The sequence below is a fragment of the Leptopilina heterotoma genome, unplaced genomic scaffold (genome assembly GCF_015476425.1).
Source record: "Leptopilina heterotoma isolate Lh14 unplaced genomic scaffold, ASM1547642v1 Lhet_199, whole genome shotgun sequence".
In the NCBI taxonomy this organism is placed as follows: Eukaryota; Metazoa; Arthropoda; class Insecta; order Hymenoptera; family Figitidae; genus Leptopilina; species Leptopilina heterotoma.
The window spans coordinates 1,782,154-1,808,407 of NW_025110915.1; the positions used below are offsets into that span (position 1 = coordinate 1,782,154).

The 26,254-nt window shown below is 28.5% G+C and overlaps 1 long non-coding RNA gene across 1 annotated transcript in view; it reads left to right on the forward strand.

Moving 5' to 3' along the window:
* Positions 1-21,161, forward strand: part of LOC122501070 — a 267,535-nt gene extending 246,374 nt beyond the window's left edge. Inside the window, exon 3 of the long non-coding RNA XR_006301537.1 lies at positions 20,750-21,161. This is a non-coding gene — a long non-coding RNA (uncharacterized LOC122501070). The remainder of the gene's footprint in view (positions 1-20,749) is intronic.
* The last annotated feature ends 5,093 nt before the right edge of the window (positions 21,162-26,254 follow it).

Here is a 26,254-nt window from a genome sequence, read left to right on the forward strand (position 1 = left end):
GTCGAAGACGAAACGTAATCAACTGTCGCAAAAATAATTAAGCGTTCATGCATCCATGCCCGTTTTGTATCGCATATTCAATAATATAATTAGTCCACTGTTCATTATTTTTCTTATTTTCGTGATTTTCCTATATGCGAGAATATAAATAATTAATCGAGACAAAATGTATTAAGCAATAATCGATTTATCAAAATAAGTCAAAAGTACAATTTTTTCTAATAATTATAATTACTCGTTGTTTAAATTTTCATTATTAACGGTAGTAACCAATTATTTCTAAACTGAAGGCAATTACTTGGAAAATGGAAAACGATTTTAATTATCATGTTTTAGATGATTCGTTATTTCGTAATTAAAAATAATTTAACTAATATTCTACTACTCTTCAGATAGAATATGATTATTGGAATTCATTATTTAATGTTGGTATGTGATAATTTAAATGAGACAAATTTATCAATCTATTAAACATTTTAATTTTTCTTCTCATGCTTTGTCCGACTAAAAACTTATTTCACTACTGTTTTTTCGATGTATTTATTTTTATTATTTTTATTATAAAAAATTGTCACAAGAAAAATAGAATTCTGTTATTTTCTTTATTTTTAATGAAAAACTTTTAAAAAAAAATTTATTTTTAATAAAAATAAAATGTTAAAGAAATGTGAAAAAAATGAAGTTAAAAGAAATATTAAAATGTCTGACTAAATTTGACTATTACTACTGATATTTTGTCTCCAATTTTATTTAAATAAAATATAAATTTACTGTTATTTAGAAAAATATATTTTGGAAAGGATCAAAAAATTATTTTTCTCTCTAGGGTTAAAAAACTTTTAATTTCGGAATTTATTTCGTTACTTGAGGAAAAAACGTTTTCACTCCGTAGGGATGAAAAGTAAAAACTTATTCTTCTCATTCAAAGTTAATTTAGAAGTTAATTTTTCTCACCCGAATCTCAAGAATTAAAAAATCATTTTTTCTCAATTATTAATAACCAGAAAACGAGAAGAAAAATTCACAGCCAGAGAATAAATTTTAAAAAACAAAATTCAAGTTTCTTGAATGGAAAAAATTTTTAATATCCTCACACAGTTTGCAGAACGTAATTTCAGGGATAGGTACAATTAAACTCGTGTCGAATTGTTGACATCATTAAATTAGCGACAAATCAAACGTCCAGTTGGGAGTAAATGAAATTTCAGAAACAGTGAATTTCTACTAGCAAAGCATTTATCATCCGGACAATATACAAAAGCGACTAGTTTAATTAACAACAAAGCCGTATTAATTATTAAACAACAACACAAAAATAATAATCTATCCACAATGAAAAATTTATTATATTCTCACATGGAAACTGTATTTTTTAATAAATTTACCCCAGAACATATACGAGGATCATTAATTGTCTAACAAAATCCCTCTTTGTGAAAGAATAATTACTCATAAAGTGTTTCTTTTTATATATTTTTTCTACCTTATTCTTCTTCTTCTTTTTTTTTTTTTTTAATTCTAAATAGAAAGTATCGACGAGCGAGAATTTAAAAACTTACGAGTGGCTAAAGTTTTATATTATAAAAATTTTAATGAAATCAAAGTGATGGTGCTGTACCAAGGCTTGAACTGTTCTATTCAAAGTACTTTAGTTTTAAACCCTTTAAAAAAGTTTTTAAACTGTAATAAATTTTATCACTAATGGAACATTTTTTTATTGGATATAATTTATACAATATAATACTTTCTTCGTGATTATATTTTTTTTTTCATCCGAAAGTAATTTAACTTCGTTCTTATAATTTTAAATATTTTAAATTTTACCTATTAATTAATTTATCAAGTTTATTAAAATCGTCTTTGTATCTTTTTTCAAATTTACTACAAATACAAGGGGAAATTGATTTCTTTTTTAATAATTTAAAAATAATAAATAATATCATAATATTAACAATAAAGATAATAATATTAATAATAATTTTAATTAAGAGTTAAAATTTAATTCATAACAGTTCCAATTGTTTTGTAATTTTCGTTTTCGTTTTTTTTTTCAATAAGTAGGTGTATTTTTTTCATGGAAAAAAAGAAAAATAAGAGAAATTGCGCTTCTACGTTAGGGAGAAAAGTTTTTCCCTGGCAAGGAAACCGAATAGAGTGATGGTTCAGTAGAAACAGCCTGTTCGAGTCAGACTGGCGCTTTGGTTAGAAGTATAGAGAATGGGCTCAGTGCCAGGCAAGAATTCTGTTACTACCTAAAGTTTTATTTTCTATTTCGAGAGACAGAGAGAGAGAGTAAGAGAGGCTATCTCTTTCGACCCTTAACACAACACTTGTTTATAAAGCAATTAATTTTAAATTCAATTCTGTATTTAGTCAATTAAGTATATTCATCAGATATGACGAATCTCGTGCATAAAATACAACTTTAACTGAATTAATTCCAAAAACATTTCACATTTCTCCTTCTACTTTCGTCAAAATCTTTATAAATATTCATGAGAGAGAGAGTTTTCGAATAAGATTAATTTTATTTTAAATACTAATTAAAATTACTAATGAATATGAAAATTCGCAACAAAAATAAATGTAAAAATAATTTCTATTTTGTTTACTAATAAGAAGAAAGAAGAGGGAAAAAAAGAGTAGGAAAATAAAAATATAGAAATTTTTTTCAGAATTATAAGTACAAAAAAATTAAAGGCCTCAAAAAATACAAAAAAATGCAAATACAAAAGAAAAAAATTCAAAAATACAAAAGAACAGAAAATACAAAAGTTCTATATATTATGCAAAAAATAGAAAAGATACAAAAATACAAAATAGTGAAAAATGCAAAACGTACAAAAATATAAAAGATACAAAAGTATTAAAAAAAAAAATAGAAACGAAACAAAAATACAAAATACCGAAAAATACAGAAAATAGAAAATATAAAAGATACAAAAATATCAAAATCACCAAAAATTTAAAAATACTTAATTATAAATATACAAAAATACAGAAGAACAATAAATAAAAAAGAACGAAAAATACGAAACTACTAAGAATGGAAAAAAAGGAAAGTATGTAAAAATATAAAAATATTACAAAAATTTAAAGCTACAAAAATACAGAAAATATAAAAAACAATAAAATAATATACAAAATTAATTTTTTTTCAGACCATTTAAAAAAAAAATAATTAAAAGAGAGAAAAAAACACAAAATTTTAGAAGAGGAAAATTTACAAATACCGGAAATTATGATCACGGAAGTATTGTACATAATGTAACAATGCAAATGAAATTCGAACCAGCGAGAAAAGCGCAAGGGAGAGACATAAGTTTGTGTATGTTTTGTGTTTTGAATGCGATGGATGGAAAAAAAGAGAGAGGCAGAAATAAAACAAGAGAGAAAAAAAGGAGAACTTGCTACTAAATGTAAATGTCCGACATTTGTTACTTGGTGTGTATGACCCTGGGTGTTTGTTTGTGTTTGCGGTCTACACCCCAACGTTCCTGAATGTTTCTCCCCCTCCCCCCTCTCTCTTACTCTCTCTTACTCTCTGTTGCTCTTTTTTTATTTTCATTTTTATGCCTGTCTTTTCTTTGTTTTTATTTTCGCCTGCCAGCTACCGCTCCGGGACGCTCATTTGTAAAATTTTATGACGGCCGCCAGCGAGAAACCCTCGGGCTCTTTCCATTATACCCGACTTTCCACTGAGAGTTTTTAGAAACTTGATTTCGATTACGAACCAACTGATCTCGCAAGGGTTTTTTCAATTAATCTTATGGTGTATGAAAATTTGTTATTTAGATGATAGGAGAAGGAAAAAAGTGAATATTCATCACAAGACGATGCCCAGGTGCGAAAAGTTGGTCGGGCCATGGTCGCGCCGACCAAGTGGATAGTCGTGCCGACCTTGGCAACCAAAGGTCGGCCGAACTAGCGAATTGTAACACCCGCCGTCCAGTGGCTGACATGGTCGGGCCGACTATGGCTGCCAAAGTCGGACCGACCAGGGGTGCCAAAGTTTTGCCAACCATGTGAAAGAATGTCGGCTTGACTTTGGCAACCATGGTCGTGCCGACCTTGGCAGCCAAAGGTCGGCCGAACTAGCGAATTGTAACACCCGCCGTCCAGTGGCTGACATGGTCGTGCCGACTATGGTTGCCAAAGTCGGGCCGACCAGGGGTGCCAAAGCTTTGCCGACCATGAGAAAGAAGGTCGGATTCACTTTGGCAACCTTGGTCGTGCCGACCTTGGCAGCCAAAAGTCGGCCGACCGATTGCAAAAAATTATTAATTATTTATTATTATTATTAATTATTATTATTCATTATTTATTTGTTTATTGTATACATCTTAACACTAAACGCAATCTTACACATAAATACAAATTAAAATTTCTAACGCTCGCAGGAATCGAACTCGCAACCTAACGCACCGAAGTCTAACACGCTAACCATTACGCTACGCTTACATGAAAGCCTAAGAACAAAAATGATTTTATAAGCTGCAACTTCAAACTGACCATCGGCCCGACTCTGGCCAAAGTCGGCCCGACCAAGTGAAATTAGGTTTTTTGCACTCTGGCTGCCATAGTTTTACCGACCGTCGGCCCGACTCAGGCCAGAGTCGGCCCGACCAAGTGAAATTAGGTTTTTTGCACTCTGGCTGCCATAGTTTTACCGACCGTCGGCCCGACTCAGGCCAGAGTCGGCCCGACCAACTAAAATTAGGTTCTCTAAACTCTGGCTGCCATAGTTTTACCGACCGTCGGCCCGACTCAGGCCAGAGTCGGCCCGACCAAGTGAAATTAGGTTTTTTAAACTCTGGCTGCCATAGTTTTACCGACCGTCGGCCCGACTCAGGCCAGAGTCGGCCCGACCAATTGAAATTAGGTTTTTTAAACTCTGGCTGCCATAGTTTAACCCACCATCGGCCCGACTCAGGCCAAAGTCGGCCCGACCAACAGAAATTAACCTTTTTAAACTCTGGCTGCCATAGTTTTACCGACCATCGGCCCGACTCAGGCCAAAGTCGGCCCGACCAACTAAAATTAGGTTCTCTAAACTCTGGCTGCCATAGTTTCACCGACCGTCGGCCCGACTCAGGCCAGAGTCGGCCCGACCAAGTGAAATTAGGTTTTTTGCACTCTGGCTGCCGTAGTTATACCGACCATCGGCCCGACTCTGGCCAGAATCGGACCGACCAACTAAAATTAGGTTTTTTACACTCTGGCTGCCATAGTTTTACCGACCATCGGCCCGACTATGGCCAGAGTCGGCCCGACCAAGTGAAATTAGGTTTTTTGCACTCTGGCTGCCGTAGTTATACCGACCATCGGCCCGACTCTGGCCAGAATCGGACCGACCAACTAAAATTAGGTTTTTTACACTCTGGCTGCCATAGTTTTACCGACCATCGGCCCGACTATGGCCAGAGTCGGCCCGACCAATTGAAATTAGGTTTTTTAAACTCTGGCTGCCATAGTTTAACCCACCATCGGCCCGACTCAGGCCAAAGTCGGCCCGACCAACAGAAATTAACCTTTTTAAACTCTGGCTGCCATAGTTTTACCGACCATCGGCCCGACTCAGGCCAAAGTCGGCCCGACCAACTAAAATTAGGTTCTCTAAACTCTGGCTGCCATAGTTTCACCGACCGTCGGCCCGACTCAGGCCAGAGTCGGCCCGACCAAGTGAAATTAGGTTTTTTGCACTCTGGCTGCCGTAGTTATACCGACCATCGGCCCGACTCAGGCCAGAGTCGGCCCGACCAAGTGAAATTAGGTTTTTTGCACTCTGGCTGACATAGTTTTACCGACCATCGGCCCGACTATGGCCAGAGTCGGCCCGACCAACTAAAATTAGGTTTTTTGCACTCTGGCTGACATAGTTTTACCGACCATCGGCCCGACTATGGCCAGAGTCGGCCCGACCAACTAAAATTAGGTTCTCTAAACTCTGGCTGCCATAGTTTCACCGACCGTCGGCCCGACTCAGGCCAGAGTCGGCCCGACCAAGTGAAATTAGGTTTTTTGCACTCTGGCTGCCATAGTTTTACCGACCGTCGGCCCGACTCAGGCCAGAGTCGGCCCGACCAATTGAAATTAGGTTTTTTAAACTCTGGCTGCCATAGTTTAACCCACCATCGGCCCGACTCAGGCCAAAGTCGGCCCGACCAACAGAAATTAACCTTTTTAAACTCTGGCTGCCACAGTTTTACCGACCATCGGCCCGACTCAGGCCAGAGTCGGCCCGACCAACTAAAATTAGGTTCTCTAAACTCTGGCTGCCATACTTTAGCCGACCATCGGCCCGACTCAGGCCAGAGTCGGCCCGACCAACTAAAATTAGGTTCTCTAAACTCTGGCTGCCATAGTTTTACCGACCATCGGCCCGACTGAGGCCAGAGTCGGCCCGACCAACTAAAATTAGGTTCTCTAAACTTTGGCACCCATAGTCGGCCTAAACTTGGGTGGAAACAGTAACCAAAGTCGGCCCGACTTTGGCTGCCGACCTATTGGCAGCCATAGATGGGCCGACCTGCGCCCGACCTTCCAACTCTGGCGGCCGACCAAAATTCGCACCTGGGTGAGGTTAAAATGTAAAATAATATGTTACAAGTGTCTGACTTATAAACTGACCATTACTACTGATAATAATAACAAATATAAAATTATGTGTGAATAAAATAGACTTTTACTGCTTAGGATGAAAATAATGAATATTTAAAATCCTTCCCTAGTATTATTTTCAGTATTAGTACGAGAATTTTAAAAGTCGAGTAACGATCTGTCTGACTAAATACTTATTATTTTTAACTTATTTTATTTACTTTTTTAGTTGTTCTTATCTTATTTTTAAACATCAATTTTTACTTCGAGAAAACTACAGTTAGTTATTTTTTTTATTGATGATAATATTAAGGTTAAACAAAACACCCAAAAGTCTGACTAAAATGGAATATTACTACTGAAAACTAATCTGCACTTATGTCTGAATAAAATACACGTTTACTACTTGCCGGGAAAAATAATAAATATTTAAAATCTTTCCCTAGTATTTTTTTAACTATTGATAAAAAATGGTGGAAAGTCGAATAAAAAACTGGCTGACTAAATATGTGACGCTCCACGAGAAAAGGGACCTTATTTACTCTTGTCATAAGGTCCCTTTTCTCGTGGAGCGTCACATATTTATTTATTTTTTTATTAAAGAACATCATTTTCTGATACACAGAGGAAGTCAGAAGTTTTTAAGAATTGATTTCAGAAAAAATTTGTATCTTGAAAAACGACGCTGGTATTGACAGTTTCTTTTAACAATTTTTGAAGTCGAGTATTAAATTTGGGATTTTCTTCATCAAATTTGAGTATTTTTTATAATGATTTGTCTGACTAAATTTTTATTATTACTACTATTTTTCCGTTGTATACATTTTTATTATTTTTATAAAAAAAATTGTTATTTAGAAAAAGTAAAATTCATTTTTGTCATTATAGTTAATAAAGGTAAATGAAACATCAAATAGTCTGACTAACACTAACTATTACTACTAGGTGCCGATTACGTAATATCATTTGTACTTTCATTTTCACTTTCACTTTCACTTTCACTTTAATAATTTTTTAATAATTTTTTCACTTTGACGAATTTTTTCTTTTTCTTTTCATTTTGATAGAATCTTATTTTTACTTTCACTTTTACTTTCACTTTAATAATTTTTTTCTTTCATTTTCATTTTCACTTTGATAGAATTTTAATTTACTTTCATTTTTACTTTCGCTTTCATATTTCATATTTCATATTTCATATTTCCCTTTTATTTTTACTGTCACTTAGAAAATTTTTTACTTTCACTTTTACTTTCACTTTAATAATTTTTTTCTTTCATTTTCATTTTCACTTTGATAGAATTTTAATTTTACTTTCATTTTTACTTTCGCTTTCGTATTTCTTTCCCTTTTATTTTCACTATCACTTAGACAGTCTTTTTTATTTCACTTGCACTTTGATAGAAAGTGAAAATAAAAATATGTCAAAGTGAAAATAAAAGTAAAAACTAAAATGAAATTACGTAATCGACCCCTAAAGGGTAATTTCATTTTAGTTTTTACTTTAATTTTTTATATCATTTTTACTATAAACTATGATAAATTTCTCGATGTACTTTTATTTAAACTTTAAGAAATTTTCATTTTCTCCATGATGGTTTTCTTTCCATTCATTTTCTTTTTTAAAATTAAAACAAAATTTGATTGAATCTGAAAATTTGTCACACGGAAAGTAATCGTAAATAAGAATATACATAAAAGTGAAAATGAAGGGGAAAATAAAATAAAAATTCTGGCAAGTTCAAATGAAAATGAAGATGAGAATGAAATTCTGTTAAAGTGAAAGTGAAAATGAAAGTGAAAATGAAAATAAAAATCCATAAAAATGAAACTAGAAGTAAGAAGAAAAAATTCAAAGTGAAAGTAAACATGAAAATAAAAGTCGTAATGAAATGACATAATCGATTTCTTGATAACTCATCTGCAATTGTGTCTGACCAGTATTAAAACTATTGGTAAAAAATATAAAAGTTGTTTAATGATATGCCTGACTAAATATTTATTTTACTACTGTATTTTCGTTGAATTAAGTTTTATTATGTTTTTAAAAGTAATTCTTGTTCAGAAAAATACAATTCGTTACTGTTGTTACATACGATGTATCCAATTTTGAAAACGTAATTTTAAAAAATGGGTTTTAAGTTTTACACTCGATTTATACGTAGGTGATTTTTCTGAAAATGACATTTTTTATGTCTCGGTTAATTTTACAAAATCTACTCTCTAATAGTTATTATCAATTTCCATAGTAAAAATTAACATCACTTTAAAAAAAATTAAACAATTTTATTCATCTACATTTATGCAGTAACTAAAATAATTTTATTTCCGAAGCCTTTTTAGCATGTTTCCATTTGGATTTCTATATGGTCAAAATCGCGAAAAACGAAACTTTTGTAACGTAACAGTTTTTTTAAAACGTTTATAACTTTTAATTGATAAATACAAAAAAATTTATATTCCTATGCAATATTGTTAAAAAAATATATTTTAAGATGCAAACATAAAAATTTATTAATTCCTTGTTATTTAAAAGTTATGGACAAAACAAAAAGACTGTTACGTTACATGCTCCGCGATTTTGACCATGTAAGAAAACTAAATTTTTATAGTTTTTTTTTTGGACTTTTAGAAATTTTTTAAAAATAGTGTCAGAAAGTACAATGTTTTTTCTATGATTACATGAATTTAAAAAATTTTTTTAACCTCAGTCTTATTTTTGATAAAAATGTTCAAACTTTGTCTTCAGTTTTAGATTAAAATTACTTCACGATGATTGCTGATATATTTTTATACATTAAAAATAACCAAAACAAAATTTAAACTATATATTACGTATAAAAAAGGAGAAAAAATTATTGCTTTTATAAATAATCAAATTTCACATATTGACCCGAGTAAAAATTCAATTTCATCTCCGAAGCCTTGCTTTTTATTAAATAATTGAATATACAAGTAAATTTAACGGAATATTTCGATGATAATATAAAATTACGGTGTGAAATTTATATATTTTACTAAAAAAATATATTTTAATTGTGCCCTAATGTGACTAAATGTAAAAAAATGTAGTTTTTATCTCCGAAGCCTTTTCCTTTGTCTTTTGTTTTTAGTATTTACCTGCATTATTTTGAAAAACTTAACCCAAATAACCATCAAATCAGATACTTTAACTACATTTATATTTTAATCGAACTGAATATATTTGGAATTAAAATATGCAAATTATTATTTTTTAAGAACTGTAATTTTATTTTTGATTACGTGATGAACGATATTAGCGTGTAATTTGAATAGAAAAATTCGCGAATCAAATAAAACTAATCTAATGGAGTAACAAAGTCAATTTTCTTCAATAAAGAAAAACTTGAATATTTTTAACAATTAATTTTGCGCAACTTAAAAATCTTACTCTTTAGTATGAAATAAAGTAGTTTCAATAGAAAAAACCATATAATTCAAAAAAATTGAAAAATTGAACATCAAAATATGTCACTTTCATAAAAATCACCCATGTATAGAAATACTAATTATATAATTATTTACACTAAATTATCTATTCTGTAGCCGTACAATAATTCTTCTTTGATGTTCGCTTGACACAAATACACTGACACCTTATAATGATCTAACATCTAAGACCGGTTATTAGCAACTGCCGCTGGCTACGTGTCTTTGAGGGTCAGGAAGCCATTCAGTAATTGTAGTAAATTTCGAAAACTATTGATTGCAATTAATTGAAATTTTCAGGGAATATTATTAGAAAATGTAATAAAAAAAAGCTTTAGTCATTATTCTTTAATTAATTAATTAACCTTAATATTGAATTGTTCCCTAATTTTCCGAAATTCGTTCACTCGCCGAAAATAAAAAAAATCACACCATCAGAAGAATCATGAAAAATGAGTCACTGTGAGTAAATAGTTAGACAGTTAATTTAGCGGTTATTAAGAAATTTGCTTGAGGTTCATGCAGTAGATAGTGGAATGAGAATGTCGTGTGTGTAATGTCGCGTTGGGAAATTCCCAGTCGTATAGCAGGGGAGAAGGGTGGTCGTCATGGCAGAATAGAGGAAGCGATTCGAGGAGGGGGGGGGGGTGAAGATCAAAGCCCCTGGAGATGATTTCATTACGACATGCCACTCGTCTGTTCCGTTGAAATATCAAAAGAGTATAGTACAGCTAGGAACCGTGGCATATACAAGTATACACGGAAAAAATTAATTTAGTACATTTTACGAAACTAATTTTGGAATAGCGGATACGGAGAGGAGTTTAGTATAAGATAAAACAGAATCAATAGTAATATATGATGACTGCGTTTCTCGAAAACTCAAAAAAAATTCTATGGAATTCACAAATGATCGGTTGGACGTTCTAATTCAAGAGTTTTGTAAAATGTTTAGCCTGAAGCGCATGCGCCACGGAAAAAAATATTCACGGAGAAAAAGCGAATAAAGCAGAAAAAAGAATTTCTTAATGTACCAATGAGCTCTCAAGACCATTTTTTCTCGTCTTCTATAGGAGATAGATGATTGGTTCGACACATGTGACTGCACTCTACAACGCAATGGTTCGCTTGGATTGGCTTATTTTATTCTGACACTAACTTAACGGAAATACGCATACATATAAACGAATTCTGACGCAACGCACATACAATATAACTCGCACTTGTAGATTAAAGAATTGAGTTTCTTTATATACTAACTGAGGAGATTAAAACTGCGCTTGCGAGAAATGTCAATATACTGAATATTAATTTTTAAAAAAATCATTTTTTTAAAAGTTATACAAAATATTTTATGGTTTTTAAAATAACATTTTTTGATTATAATTAGTTATAAAATCTCTATAAAATTTTTCAATTTTTAGAAAATAATTTTATTCTTAATTTTAAATTATAAATAAATTGACAAAAAATTTTCAAAATTAAATTCAAACTCAAAAAATGTTTATATTAAATTGTCTAAAATTTGAAGTAATAACAGTTAAAACTTGAGAAATTAATATATATATTGTCATCGGTAAATATTATGATAAACTATAAAATTTATTGGACTGTAAATTAAAAGAAATTAATAATAATTAAAAGTTTGGATTACAAAAGCACATAAAAAATGTTACGAATTTGGAACAATGAAATGTGAAATACGTAAAAGAAAACAATTATCCAAATGTTACCGGCAGGTAAAGCAGTTCTCTTTTTCCTTCCACATATTATATCTATATAGAGCAGACAAGTTAATACCGACGCGACGAGACAAGCTTCAACATATCTATTTATAACGCGACTTTTGGTACACCCCGTATAGAATTTTACGAAACTTTGTGTTCGAGAATTCACGATAGACAGCGAAGTGGAAACTCAAACCACGCGTTTTTAGATTGCACGAAACATTTTTACCATTTTCTGATCAAATGTTCACCAGAAAATACGAAACATTTCTACATTCAAGCTTGTTTTATAAATTACAACACTGGTTGCAGTTTCTCGACAATTGTTCTGCTTAAAGTAGTGAAAGTTTCTGGGTTTTTGAAAAACTTCGTCTAGGAATCTTAAATATCCGCTAGTGCGAAATTAGTTTCGTAAAATCTGCTGAACTTATTTTTTCCGTGTATATATATGGCAGTCGTACCAACTCGCAGAGGTCTTCCGCACAATGCTTTTCTTGCCAGGCTTGAAAAGAGAGACCTGACTAGAAAAAAGAAGCGAGCGAAAAGAGGGAGAAATAAGAGAGAAGGAGAGGAGACAGTTCTTTCGAGTTTTCAACACTAGTGTACCAACGATCTTCTTCTCCTTTCCTCTCATCGTTTTCCTGCCCAGAGGGAAGAATGTTATTACCTCAAGCTGCCGCCTATTGTAAAAATAAGCTCCACGCAAAATCTTTGATAAAGAAACGATGAGACTCAAAGATTTTTACCTCCCTCCCCACCTCTAAGAATGGGTCGGTTATAAATTTATAATTGAACTACTTTTCACATTATTCATTCATTTTAATATCCATTATGGATTGAATTTTTTCGAAATCTTTGAGTCTTTTAAAGTTTCGTGATCCACAAAGTGGTGCGAAGGAAGGGAAGGGGGATGAGATTATTAATCGAACATTCGCTGCGGGTAGAATTACAAATTATATGATGAGAAAAAAAAGTTCTTTTCGAAAATTACGTTTTTTCTTTTCATACTTTCTTCTTGACGTAGGAATAATTCGAAAAGAATTTTTCTAAAAATTTCTATTTTTAATAATTTGAATTTAAATTAAAAGATTTATTATCCTAATTAAATTTATAATAAACAAATGAAAAAATAAATAAAAATTAAATACTAGAAAAATTTTTTTTCAATAAAATTTGCTTAGTATTATTAATCCCGTGTAGAAATCACCATGCTATGCCTAAAATGATTATTGGCCCTAGCTTGGACCTAACTTGGCAACCCCTTTTTATATATCCTGGGCTGGTCCTAACTTGGTACTAGCTAGGAGATCCAGTTATGACTTAGAAAAATTTGTAGGAAAATAAAGTGTTAAAATTGATACATGAAAAACATGTAAAAATTGATAAATATTCTCAATTAATATTTATAAAATTAATTGATAATCATATTTGTTTAAACAATTTATCGTTTGACATAAATCAGAAAATTATACAAATACTATAAAATAAAGTTAATTTATTAATTTATTAATTCAGCAATTGTTTAAATTTAAACAAATAATTGTTATTTACTAACTTTTTACACAATCAACCTAGAAACTAGCAGTTTTTTCTAATTTTGCAATAAGTAAATACTCAGATTAGTTAATTGCAAAATTTAAAAAGACTACAAGTGTCTAGACGCTTTATTGTCTTAAGAATTAATAAATAACAACAATTTTTTGTTTAAACAAATGCTGAATTGTTAAAATTATAAATTATCTTCATATTTCATTACTCAAGTGTAATAATTGCGAAGTTAGATAAAAAACTGCAAATTTTTAAGTAATTTGTTACAAAAGTTAATAAAACAGCAAAATTTATTTATTTATTTAAACAGATACAGACTGCAATATAATTATCATTAGTAAAATATATTTCTAATTTCGTTCGCTGATTTTAAGTTTCGTTTAAGTTGGTGCTAAACACTAAGAGATATTGCAATTCGAATGAGGGCTGACCCACCCAGGTCCAACCTAGGACCTACCTGGGCTTCCTAGTTTTATTAGCAAAAGTTTCTAAGTCCAAGTCTAAAAAATTTTTTGCAACAAAAAATTAATGCTTAAAATGATTTAGAATAATAAAAAACGTGTTTTTAACATAAATTTTTTTGACATTTTTTTAAAAAGTGGATCACCCGCTTAATTAATTAGGAAAAATTTCCAAGTCCAAAAGACGAATATTTTTTTTAGACCAAGAAATTAATGTTGAAAATGATTGAGAACAATGAAAAACCTGTTTTTAACGAAAATGTACAGATATTTTTTTTCTTGATATAATATAAAAATATTAATTTTTGAATTTTTATATTTGGATATTATTTTATTATTATTGTTGTTGTTAAACTATTTTTTTTATTTATTATCGTGTATTAGTGTCAATAATTACTATATTGAATCATCAAAAGCAAGTCCACAAGTCACTGACAATAAAAATTTTGATCTCAACTAGTTTCATTAGCATAGTGGTTAGGGCGTTAGTCTCGTAGTCCGTAGGTCGTAGGTTCGATTCCCGCGTGCGTTAGATTTTATTTACTTCTTAGGTTTGCGTTTATTCCGATTTTTCTGCATTGTATTCGTATAAGTATGCAATTTAATGATTATATATACTGTAAAATAATTTAATTAACAAATTTCTAATTTTTTTATAATTTTTAATGTATATATTAGAGGAATATATATTAATCTCTACATATACTAACATTATTTATGAATTCGCTTTTGGTCATCATTTAATTGAAAAAAATAATAATTAATTAAAACTAATACTTATTATTAATAATTTAGGTTATTTCTTTAGCAAATATTATAAACTAATCAAAATTATAATAAAGTATATAAATAAACTGGTCATAACTAGGCTCCCAAGTTAGGACCAGGCTAGAATCGCATCACCAGCCATTGTTGGTCCAACCTACACTGCCAACCTAGGACCAAGCTATTAACAGGGCAAAATAGGTAGGACCTGGCTAGGACCAATTTTCATTTTCCACACGGGATTATAATAATTATCAGTAGTGTTAGTCAATTTTGAGTCAGGCACTCTTTTTACGATTCACTTAACTTGATTATAATATAACACGGAAAGGAAATTTCATTTCAAACAACGATAAGTTTCTCTAGAGAATAGCGAAAGTTTTAACCTAAATAACTAAAAATATCGCTAATGTAATGAAAATTGTAGTTGCTCCAAGTAAAATTTTTTTTCATATTGCTACAATTTTGTAAATAAAAAATATTTTTTATAAACACAGTAAAACAAATTAAAGAGTAAAAAATAAATAACAAATTATAAATAATAAGAAAAAATAATAAAATACCAAATTTAAATTTATTTACAAAAAATAGTTTACAAATTAATAAAAAAGAGTATTTACAGTTGTAAAATAAATATTTTGTTAGACACAGACTTATTAGATTTTCAAAAGTTTTTTATATGTGACTTTCATAAAATTTTACATATTTCACAAGTATTTATTATTTACAAGTGAAAAAATTTTTAAAAACACTAAAAAATTCAATTTTGGAGAAATTACAAATAATTGCAGAAATTCAATTATTTAAAAAAAAAAAGAAAATTCTTCTTATAAAATTCAACTTTGTTTAAAATTTGAAACATCGTAAAAATCCCAATTATCCTTATAAATAACAAAATTCTTTTCTAAAGTTCAATTATTTTCGTAAATGTCAAAAAAATTCTTGTCCTAATTTCATTTATTTTCAAAAATAAAATGCATTTTTCTAATTTCAATGATTTTCAATATCTACTATTTTAATAAAATTTCCCAAAAAGAATTCAATTATTGAAAAAAAAAATTTTAATAAAATTGCTTGAAACATTTAATTATTTTCATAAATAATAAAAATTTCACAGGAATTCGATTATTTTCATAAATAAAAAAATTTGTTTAAAGAATTCAATTATTATTTTCATAAAAAATAATTTAAAATTCTAGAAAATAATAATTGAATTAAAATGATAAAAATAATTTTGATGAAGTTACAGTAACAATATATATATTTGAAAAAGATTTGAATTTAAAATTTTTGAATTTCTTAATTCCTGTGGTAAATTTTGTTCCAAAAATAAGATTGAAAACAGGAATTGTGCAAATATTTTTCTTCTTTTTCTAAAACAAAATAATAATTTTGTTAAAACAATTGTGATTCATAAACAAAAATAATGCAAAATAAATAAACTTTTTATTTCTTAATCACAGTTGTTTAACAATTTTCTAATTTTGTTTAGAAGTAAAGAACAAAAATCTGCATAATTTCAATTTGACAAAACAGAATATTTAACAAAATTTTAATCTTTTAATGAAAAAAAAAATGAAAAAATTCTGATGATTTTAAATTTTAAAAATCCTTCAATAAAATAAAAAAATTTTCATAAACAGTTTACTGTAAAAAAAAATTAAAAAAATGTAAAGTTTTATTAAAGTATTTTTTAAAATTAAAAATTGCACAGTAAATTTACTTAGTACTTAAAAAATTGCATTCTTTTATTAATCTGAATTTATATAATAGACAAATTCTTCTGAACATTAAAAAAATAATTTCATAGAAAAAGCAATTTAAAAAAAAAATAAATAAATTGAAAAAATAAAACAACCCAAGTGTCACTCTCAGAAAAATCACCCATATACTCCACTAAATTTTTCCAAAAATTATTTCCCCATTAATCGACATTTTATTACTTAAAAAAAATCCCCCAGAAATTAATTGCTTGTAAAAAGATTTATTTACCATCGCTCAACAATAAAAAAAATCTTTTTTTCCCATAAAAAAATGCAGGGTAAAAACAAAAAATTTATCACTATTAACTTGGTAACAAAATAAAAAAAAAAGAAAATCTCAAAATCCCGAATAAATAGAAAACAATAAATCAAAAAAACATTATAGAATCGTAGTCAGTTGTAAATGGTAAAGCACATACGGGCAAAAAAATTTTTATCTCTGTGTCAATTTCAAATGTTGAAAACGAGTTAAGTGTTAGAGACAGTGCCATAACTCACGTGACAGTTTTACAACGGTTTTTTTTTTTTTTTTTTTTTTTTTGCAGAGAGTCACAAAGCGAAGTGAGAGAGATGGAGTGATAGAAAAAAAACACAGTGGGGGAGAGAGGGGGTTCAATAATAAATTTCATGACGGTTATAAAAGTCACGTGCAGCATTGAAAAATTGATGACAAAGTCAATATTATTGAACGAAATATTATGGCAACGGTTTACCAATTCGGTTTTAGATAAAAATAAAAAAAAGAATACTCGAGATGTATATTTGGGATTAAAAAGAAATTCTTTTTTAATTTGTAATTCATAAATTAAGAATGATCGTGAAGTTTGAAAAATGGCATAACTTAAAGTCGTCTTCGTCTTCTTTCGTGTAAAATTGTAAGCACCAGTATACGTATAAAGTGTATACTCAAAGTGTATCGAGCAACAAGGACTAACAACCTTTAATTAATAAAGTTACGTGAGCAACTTGCAAAGTCTTGCCGCTCTTCTTCCCCCGGTTTCCCTACCAAGATAGGAGTCATTTCCCTCCCTTTAGAATTCAGGTATCTCTCTCCGACGTCTTCTCTTTTCTTCCCACCTTCATTCTTGAAAGCAGGCTATAAAGCCATCTTTAACTCTCTTTCTCCTTCTCTCTCACTTTTTCTCTCTTTCTCCTTCTCTCTCACTCACTACTTTTTCTCTGTCCTACGAATTTATTCGTCTTACTTATTTTACGGTTTGCATCTCAACTATACGAAAACTCCTGGTTATAATAAGTTATCTTCCCTTTTTTTCTAAATAAAATTATAAAAGTTCATTTTATCGCGAGTTAACAAATCTCTTTGATCGTATTTTGTTTTGTTTTACGTATTCTTTTTGGTCAAATTAGGAAATTTTAAGTTTACTAAAATTATAATTATAACTAAATTTACTTTACTAAAATTTAAGTCAATTGTTGGTCCCTTCAGTTGAATGTTTAGTATAAAAATTTTTATTTCCGTTCCTTTACTTACTATAAATTTTAAATTTAAACGAGTAAAATTTCCTTTACAACTGTTGTGAAATCTCACTTATTCAAATTTACAGAGTATTATGGAATTTTTAGTAAAAATAAAGTAATTTACAAGGAAAACAAATAAAGAAACTTTCATTATCTTACCAGTAACGTATTGCAAAAAAAAGTTCTTCGCATTTTTGTCAATTTTTTACTTTTTTAAGAAAATTTTTTATACTAATTTTGAAATAAAATAAAAGAAATAGTAAAAGTTGCAAAGCAGAAATAAGCAGAAATTTTTTATAATTTAGATTTTGCAGAATTAAAATAGTAAAAAATACTATAAATTTGTTTGCTCTTTAAATTTGAATTTAGTAAAAATGTTTACTAATTTAAATTAGTGACTGACTTTTTGCTTCTTAATTAGTGAATTCTACTAATAAATTACAAATAAACTACTATTTATTACAAAACTTTATTTACTAGTAAATTCTACTAATAAATTAATAAAAACTACTATTAGTAAAATTGACTAATTCAAAAGCAAAAAGTCAATCACTAATTCAAATTAGTAAACATTTTTACTAACTTAAATTTAGTAAATTCAAGTCAGTATTTTAAATAATTTTATTAAATTCAAATATTTTGTAAATTAAAATTAGTAAATTAGTAAATAAAAATTCGTGTTTATCAGTAAAATTTACTAATTCAACAGCAACAAGTTAGTCATTAATTGAAATTAGTAAATATTTTTATTACTTTGAATTTAGTAAATTCAAGGTATCTTAAATAATTTTATTAAATTCAAATATTTAGTAAATTAGAATTAGTAAATTTTACTAACAAATGAGTAAAAATTTCTAGTAATCAGTAAAATTTTCTAATTCAAATGCAAAAAGTCAGTCACTAATTCAAATTAGTAAACACTTTTTGTAATTTAAATTTAGTAAATTCAATTTAAATTTAGTAAATTCAATTTAAATAATTTTATTAAATTCAAATATTTAGTAAATTAAAATTAGTAAATTTTACTAATAAATTAGTAAAAATTGCTATTTATCAGAAAAATTTACTAATTCAACAGCAAAAAGTTAGTAATTAATTCAAATTAGTAAACATTTTCACTAATTCAAATTTAGTAAAGTCAAGGTATTTTAAATAATTTTAATTAATTCAAATATTTAGTAAATAAGAATTAGTAAATTTAACTAATAAGTAATAAATGAGTAAAAATTTCTATTAATCAGTAAAAGTTACTAATATAATAGCAAAAATTAAGTCACTTATTCAAACAAGTGTATATTTTTACTAATTAAAATGTAAAGAGCGTCCAGTAGAATTTTATTATTTATTATTATTTTATTTATTTATTTTTAATTTATTTTCAATATATTATGTATTATAGAAAATAAAATAATTTGAACCTTATTTATGTAGATGATTCGAAATCATTTCCCCACTCTGCATTCTAAAGGTTCTAGTGAAAAATCTTGAGATCACTTACACAACACTAAACACAAATTCTTTTTGAAGCACAAAAAAAACTTTTAAAATCAAAAATGAACAACGTAAGGAAAATATTTTTATTTCACTTAATTTTTAATCGCTCGAAAATTTAAAATTGTGAACATTCACGCAGCTATTTAATTTAATTTTTGTTTTAGTTTTTGTCTTTTTTAGTCAAAATAAAAAATCAAAATAAATCAATCAGAGGATGAACGATTTTTTATATTGAAAAAGGAAGTAAGTTTAAATTAAAAATTAAAATTTAAAGGAGAAACATTTAAATTAAAGAAAGTACAACGAAATAAAAAATAAATAAAAATATTAAGAATAAATAAAAAAAAATCAATAGCAATGAATAACAGAAGAATAACTAAAAGAAATAAATAAGAATAAATAACAAAGAAATGCAAAAAAATAATAGTAATAATTAAAATAAATGGAGAATAAAAAAAAAATTGTAATAAAAAAAAAAAATTTTTAATTAATGAATGAAAGGAAATTCAATAGAAGAAAGCTAAATGATTTTTCGAAATCAAAAGCAAAACGCAAGAGGACAAATTTTCAGGTATAAACAGGTCGAAGCAGGAATTAAAACTGACGCATTTAGATGAAAATTATAATATTGTCTATTATTTCAACCTTGAGTTTTATATCCCGGTCGACTTTTGTTTTGACCTCAATGTAAACAAATCGCTCTAGCTTTACAGAAAGTTCGTAACAATAACATTGTTTATATATTTATACTCATTGTAATTACTCTAGAAATGTAATTCATAATTTATTTTCAATATTGTATTACTTTCCCTCCCTTACATTTTATTTTCAGAGTAATTAAACATTTATGCATTAAGTTAAAATTCTACGAATACAATTCTAAAATAAAATAATAATTTTTCTTCTATTATAATAATTAGTATATTTATTATTTTTTCCATTTCCCATTCTTATTTATTTTCTATTGCTTCATTACATTTATTTAATTGTTTAATTATTTAATTCCTTTTATATGGAAACGTACTTTTTTAAATTTTCCCAGTTAAATTATTTTCTGCATTTTTTTGCACTAATGCGCAGTCCGATTTTCTAAGGATAACAAATTGAGACAAAAAATATATCAAAAATGTTGCGAAACAACTTTTTTGATACATTTTTTGTCTCAATTTGATATCCTTAGAAAATATGTGGCAGGAACGACATGTGACATAGTTATATTTCTATTAAAAAAATATATAAATAAATATGTAAACTTTATTAATTAAAGTTAAATAAATTTCAATAAATTGAAAACAGTAAAGTATTTTTTTCATCATCTTCCATTGAAAAAAATATTTTCTAATTATTTTTCATTAAATTTATTAAATTTATGACTCTTGCTTGTGTACACATATAGTGACATTATAGGGATAAATATAATTGATCGTGTGAAAATTGAAAATGTCTTTTCTTATATCCCAAGGAGTATGGCGAGGCGGCGCCAAAGGAGGAGCAAAACCACGTCGAAAACTGGTGCTTCCAGACTCTGGGGAAAATTAAGCCACATTCCTACTGTGACAACCTTGCCAAGGCATGGTCCATGCTTCGACCATGGTACATCCTTCAGCGAGTTATGGCTCGCTAAAGAAAATTGACTTGAATCCACGCCAGGATAATAAAAGCGCTTCACTACACGCGATATGGTAAAGACACCGGCGAGAAGAAATGAAAAGAAGACACATTATACACTTTTGTTACCCCCGAAAAATTCTTAACATTCACTATAAGCGGTCATATCGATGGGAATTTTAACCTCTTTGTGTAAGTAAATTTTGTTTATTAAAATTTACTTTATTGTTATAGTCGTTTAACTTTAATTAATCTTTAATTTCAAGAAAATTTCAAATAAACTTTAAGTAAGTTTCAAATAAGCTTCCAAAAAGCTCAAACAAAAAGTTTATTTATTAAAAATTAAAAAATTAAATAGCCTCCGAAACATCGCCTTCTTAGAAAACTTAATATTTCTTTTTTTGTATTTCATCATCTTCAAAAAAAAAAGTTCTTAACCAAATTAGTAAATACTTCAGAATTTAAAAAATATCCAACTTTAATTTTTAATTTTTATATTAGAAATTAGTCAAATAAAATCATAAACAGAGTGTAGGCGCCTATAGTTTAATTTTTAAATTTACAGAAATAATTGTAGACCGAAAAAATACTACAGTACTTAATAGTTAAAAATTGTTGTATTAAAATATTATTTAATTTTTAATTTTTATCGCAAATTAATATAACAATAATTTAATTACCAGCGGGGAAATATTTACTTTAATATTCAATTTTGTAACAAAATTTGTAATTAGTTCTAAATTTCAATTAAGCTAATTTCGAAATAATTCAATATTGAATGAATAATAAGATTTATTATGCAAATATTAAATCATAATATATAGGCGGATAATATTACAGTGTGTGCGTTAATTAAGTAATTAAATAAAATTTGTTAATTTGTCAAATTTTACTCAAAAATTAATGAATGCTTTTAGCCGCTTATGAAACAATTATTTACCCATGTGTTCTTATAAATCTTTTGTAATCTTTTGGATAAGGAATACTGCCATTAATCACAAGTGGTTATCTTAATCAAATAATCTTCATAATAATAATTTTAATCTCTAACACAATCCATCATCTAATTAAAACTTTAAATAGCGATTATGTCTCGCTTTAAATATTCTATAACGTTTTAGTTAAGAAATATGATTTAAAAAAATAAATAAATGTCATAAAAATTATTTTAATTCTAATTTTTGAAAGTGCATTTCGTATTTTCTGCTTTAGTATTTTTTCTAATTTTATTTTAGAAAGCAAAAAATACTTCAGTATTTATTTCTCTCTAAAAATAGATTTAGAAAAAATAATATAGTAATCATTATGCTTTTGAACTAGTTAAAAATTTACTAGCAAATGGTAAGAAAATATTTCTTGTTACTAAATCGTAAATAAGTAAATAAATAAAAATAATGGTAACGATAATAATTAAAATTTAATTTTATTCGTAATAAATAATACTGATTCATAATAATTAATAGTTATTAGTAATATAACAAATAGTGCTTCATAATAATTAATAATTATTAGTCATAACACTCTAAATCTAAATTAATAGAAAGTTACCTATGAAATGACGAAAAGTCGTCTACCAAATAATTTATTAGTAATTTTACCTGGAATCAGTGAAATTTTGCTAATTGTTAATAGAATTTCACTAACAATTAATAGAACTGTTTATTTTAATTAGTCAAATTTTACTATAGTGATTCATAATAATCAATAATTTTTAATATTGACCTTATTAATTAATAATTTTTATTATTAATTTAATACTATTTCTATATTTATTACTAATAATAATTATTAGTAGTTTATAATGATCTGTACTCTCTAAATTTTATTATTTTGTAAAATAATTTCCTTTTTTCGAAATATTCATCATGTCAAAGGACTAAGCGAAAAGTTCCTGAGTAAAGGTTGCCAAATTGTTTGTCAACGCTCGCAAATTTCTAGGCATGAAATTTTCAAGGAAGTATGCATCGTAAAACTTGTATTTCTATCAAATTGTTTCGTAAATTTACAAAACTGGAATAAATTTGAAAAATGTCCCTATAATTTCAAGTAATTCAATTTAAAATTTTCCAAAAATTTTGTCATACAAAAAATCACAACATTCGTTGCAGCAGAAATTTCTTCAAAAGACTAAATTCTGATTTACTTTCCAAAAAAAGGGGTATTCTTAATTTAAGAATATATTTTTTAATTCAGTCATCATTTTTCGTTCGCCATTCGAAATTTTTTTTTTCGCCATACAAATTTGAAATTTTTAATTATTTCCAAAAAGAAAAGAAAAATTAAATGAATTCTTAATTTAAGAAGACATTTTTTATTTTAGTAAATAAATTTTTAGTTTTTGTTGAACTTATGTATTTGTCCAGTAAAAAATAACAATTTTGTATAATCAAATTTAAAAATGTTAATGATACTCTAAAATTTCTTAGACATTTCTTAGTCATTTTTGTGAATCGCCATTTTTACGAATTGTCACTTTTGCGAAAAGTCATTTTTACCAATTGTCATTTTTGCGAATTGTCAGTTTTACGAAATGTCATTTTTGTGAATCGCTATTTTTACGAATTGTCACTTTTGCGAAAAGTAATTTTTACCAATTGTCCTTTTTGCGTATTGTCATTTTTACGAAATGTCACTGTTTTCGAAAAAATTACAATTCGTAACAGTGACATTTCTTAAAAATGACAATTGGTAAAAATGACTTTTCGCAAAAGTGACAATTCGTTAAAATGTCGATTCGCGAAAAAGACATTTCGTAAAAATGACAATTCGCAAAAATGACTTCTCGCCAAAATGACAATTCGCAAAAATGACAATTGTCAAAAATGACATTTCGCAAAAGTGACAATTCGGAAAAATGACATTTCGGAACAATAACAATTCGTAAAAATAATATTTATCAAAAATGACTTTTCGAAAAAGTGTCAATTCGTAAAAATAGCGATTCCCAAAAGTGACAAAAGTTCGGTCAAATGACATTTGGGGAATAATCATGCGCTTTGATTTTTGTTTTTCATTTAAGTTTTACTTTAACATTGAGAGATGTTTCTTTTACCTTTGTTTTTAATTTAATGGATTTTTATACTTACTTTCACTTTCACTATCATTTTAATAAATTCACTTTTAAAAAAAAGTATTTTAAAAGTGACTGCAAAGTTATTTTTAAGATACTTAATTTTTGCAGTGTTTTTCATCTTTCACTTTTATTTTCACTTTCACTTTGATACAAAGTGAAAATAAAAGTAAAGGTAAGAATAAAAATCTTTCAAAGTAATAGTAAAAATGAAAGTAAAAATATAAATCTTTCAAAGTGAAAGTGAAATAAAATTGAATTGAAATGTATAAAATTGTAACTCTTTTGATTTTACTTTTATTAATTGTAATATAAATCTTTCAAAGTGAAAGTGAAATAAAATTGAATTGAAATGTATAAAATTGTAACTCTTTTGATTTTACTCCCTTATCTTTAACTCCATAAAGGAGTGACTTTTACGATTACAGGTCATTTCTCCGAATACAATTTTCCGAATAGACAGTTTTCCGAATAAACTTTCTTCCGAAAGACAGAGTTCCGATTTTAAATTTCCGAATTTATTTTACCGAATGTTATTCTTTCCGAATTAAAAAAAAATTTTAATTAAAAATCTTACATCAAATGACAATATTGTGAGCTAGATTTCTTAAATACTCGAGAACACGGTTTTCGTCATTATATTCGTCGTATTCAAGAGCAATAAGCCTTATTCGCCGTTGAACTGCAAGCCACTTCTTTTTTGGTCCTGCCTTAACAGTACGTCCCAAAGCTACTTCATTAATAATTGTTTCAGAATCGTCTTGCTCCTTCAAAAACTCTTCCAGAGCCGAATACAAATCGGGATGATGTTTGCCGACAACCAATCGAAAGCGATTATGCCAGCCCTCGCTTATATTGTTGGTCCTATGACTGCCGCTCAAAGTCGCCTGAAATTGATTCCATAAATTTATCGGATAACGAGGTGGAACTGCCCTACGACGACCTCTTGCACGACGTCCAACAATGTAATTCTCCTCAAAATAATCAATAATTGGGAATAATTCCTCCGGTACTTCATCAGCAAGAAGTCGAAACACGCGTTGAACATCATCAGGTGGTACAAATGCTAAAGCTAAAATCATATGAGTGCTAATTTTTAGTTCGCGGTCAGTGGCATCATTGTATCTGGCTTGTAATCCTTCGTCTTGGATTTTTCGATAAAGAGATTGTCCAAGATGGAAAAAGCAAGCTGACAGTGGTACATCAGGGAAAATATTTGCAGAAGCGTTAATAATAGCTTTTTCGAAGTCCATCATAATTTTTTGCGGCATACACGGTATAGAATAATTTTGACAGGCAGATCGAACAGCTCGAAGAACAAGTTCATATTGATTAGTAGATTTTGACGATAGTAGAGCAAAAACGAAAGGAATAGGTATGACTTGAGGTTCTTCTCCGGGAAGTCGGTTTTTCTGAATTACTCCCAAAATAGTGAAAACAATGCATTCGGAAAATATAACTATTCGGAATAATGAATTCGTAAAAAATCATTTTCGGAAAATGTCCTTCGGAAAAAACCATTCGGAAAAAGACTTTCGGAAAAAAAGCTTTTCGGATAATAAACATATTCGGAAATTTTAATTCGGAAAATTGTTTTCGGAAAAATGTCTGGGAACCGACTTTTACACTTTAAAAAATTTATGAATAAAATGACATCGGGATTTACCATTTACATTGGGAGTAAAGTTTTTCAAGTTAGGAATCTGCTCCTTGAGTTAAACAGAAGTAAAATAAATTGTCCTCTTTTTCATTAACTCGCAAAAAGTGCGACTTTAGAAACCTATCAAAAGCTAAAATTCCACTCTTTTTTGTAGAGTGTATAGAATCCTGTATTTCTCATTTAGTTCAGGAAATTAATAATACATATTTTTATACTATTTAACAGAAACAATTAATTTTTCTAATTTACCTAATGTAGGTTAAGAAAATGATTCTTAAGTAGTAAGAAACTTCTGCCGCAAGGATAATTCCTTAACTATAAATAAATAGAAAAAGAAAGAAAAACTCTAACCTTGTTGGGTGTTGTAGCCTGCTGTTGTGGCGAACAGCTGGTACTGTGAACAGTGGGTTGATTGGTCGTCACTGGTACAATTCCCTGATGGTTGAGATGATTCAGCTGATTCAGTTGCGTGAGCTGTGGCGGTGGCGGCTGTTGCACCGGATTTTGGTTGTTGGGTTGCAGCTGCTGATGGTGCGTCTGGTGGACCGGATGAGACGTCTGGTGGTGCGTCGCGGGGAAAGTCGGCACCGTGAACGGAACAAACAGCATCGGACTGCCGAGGATGTGCG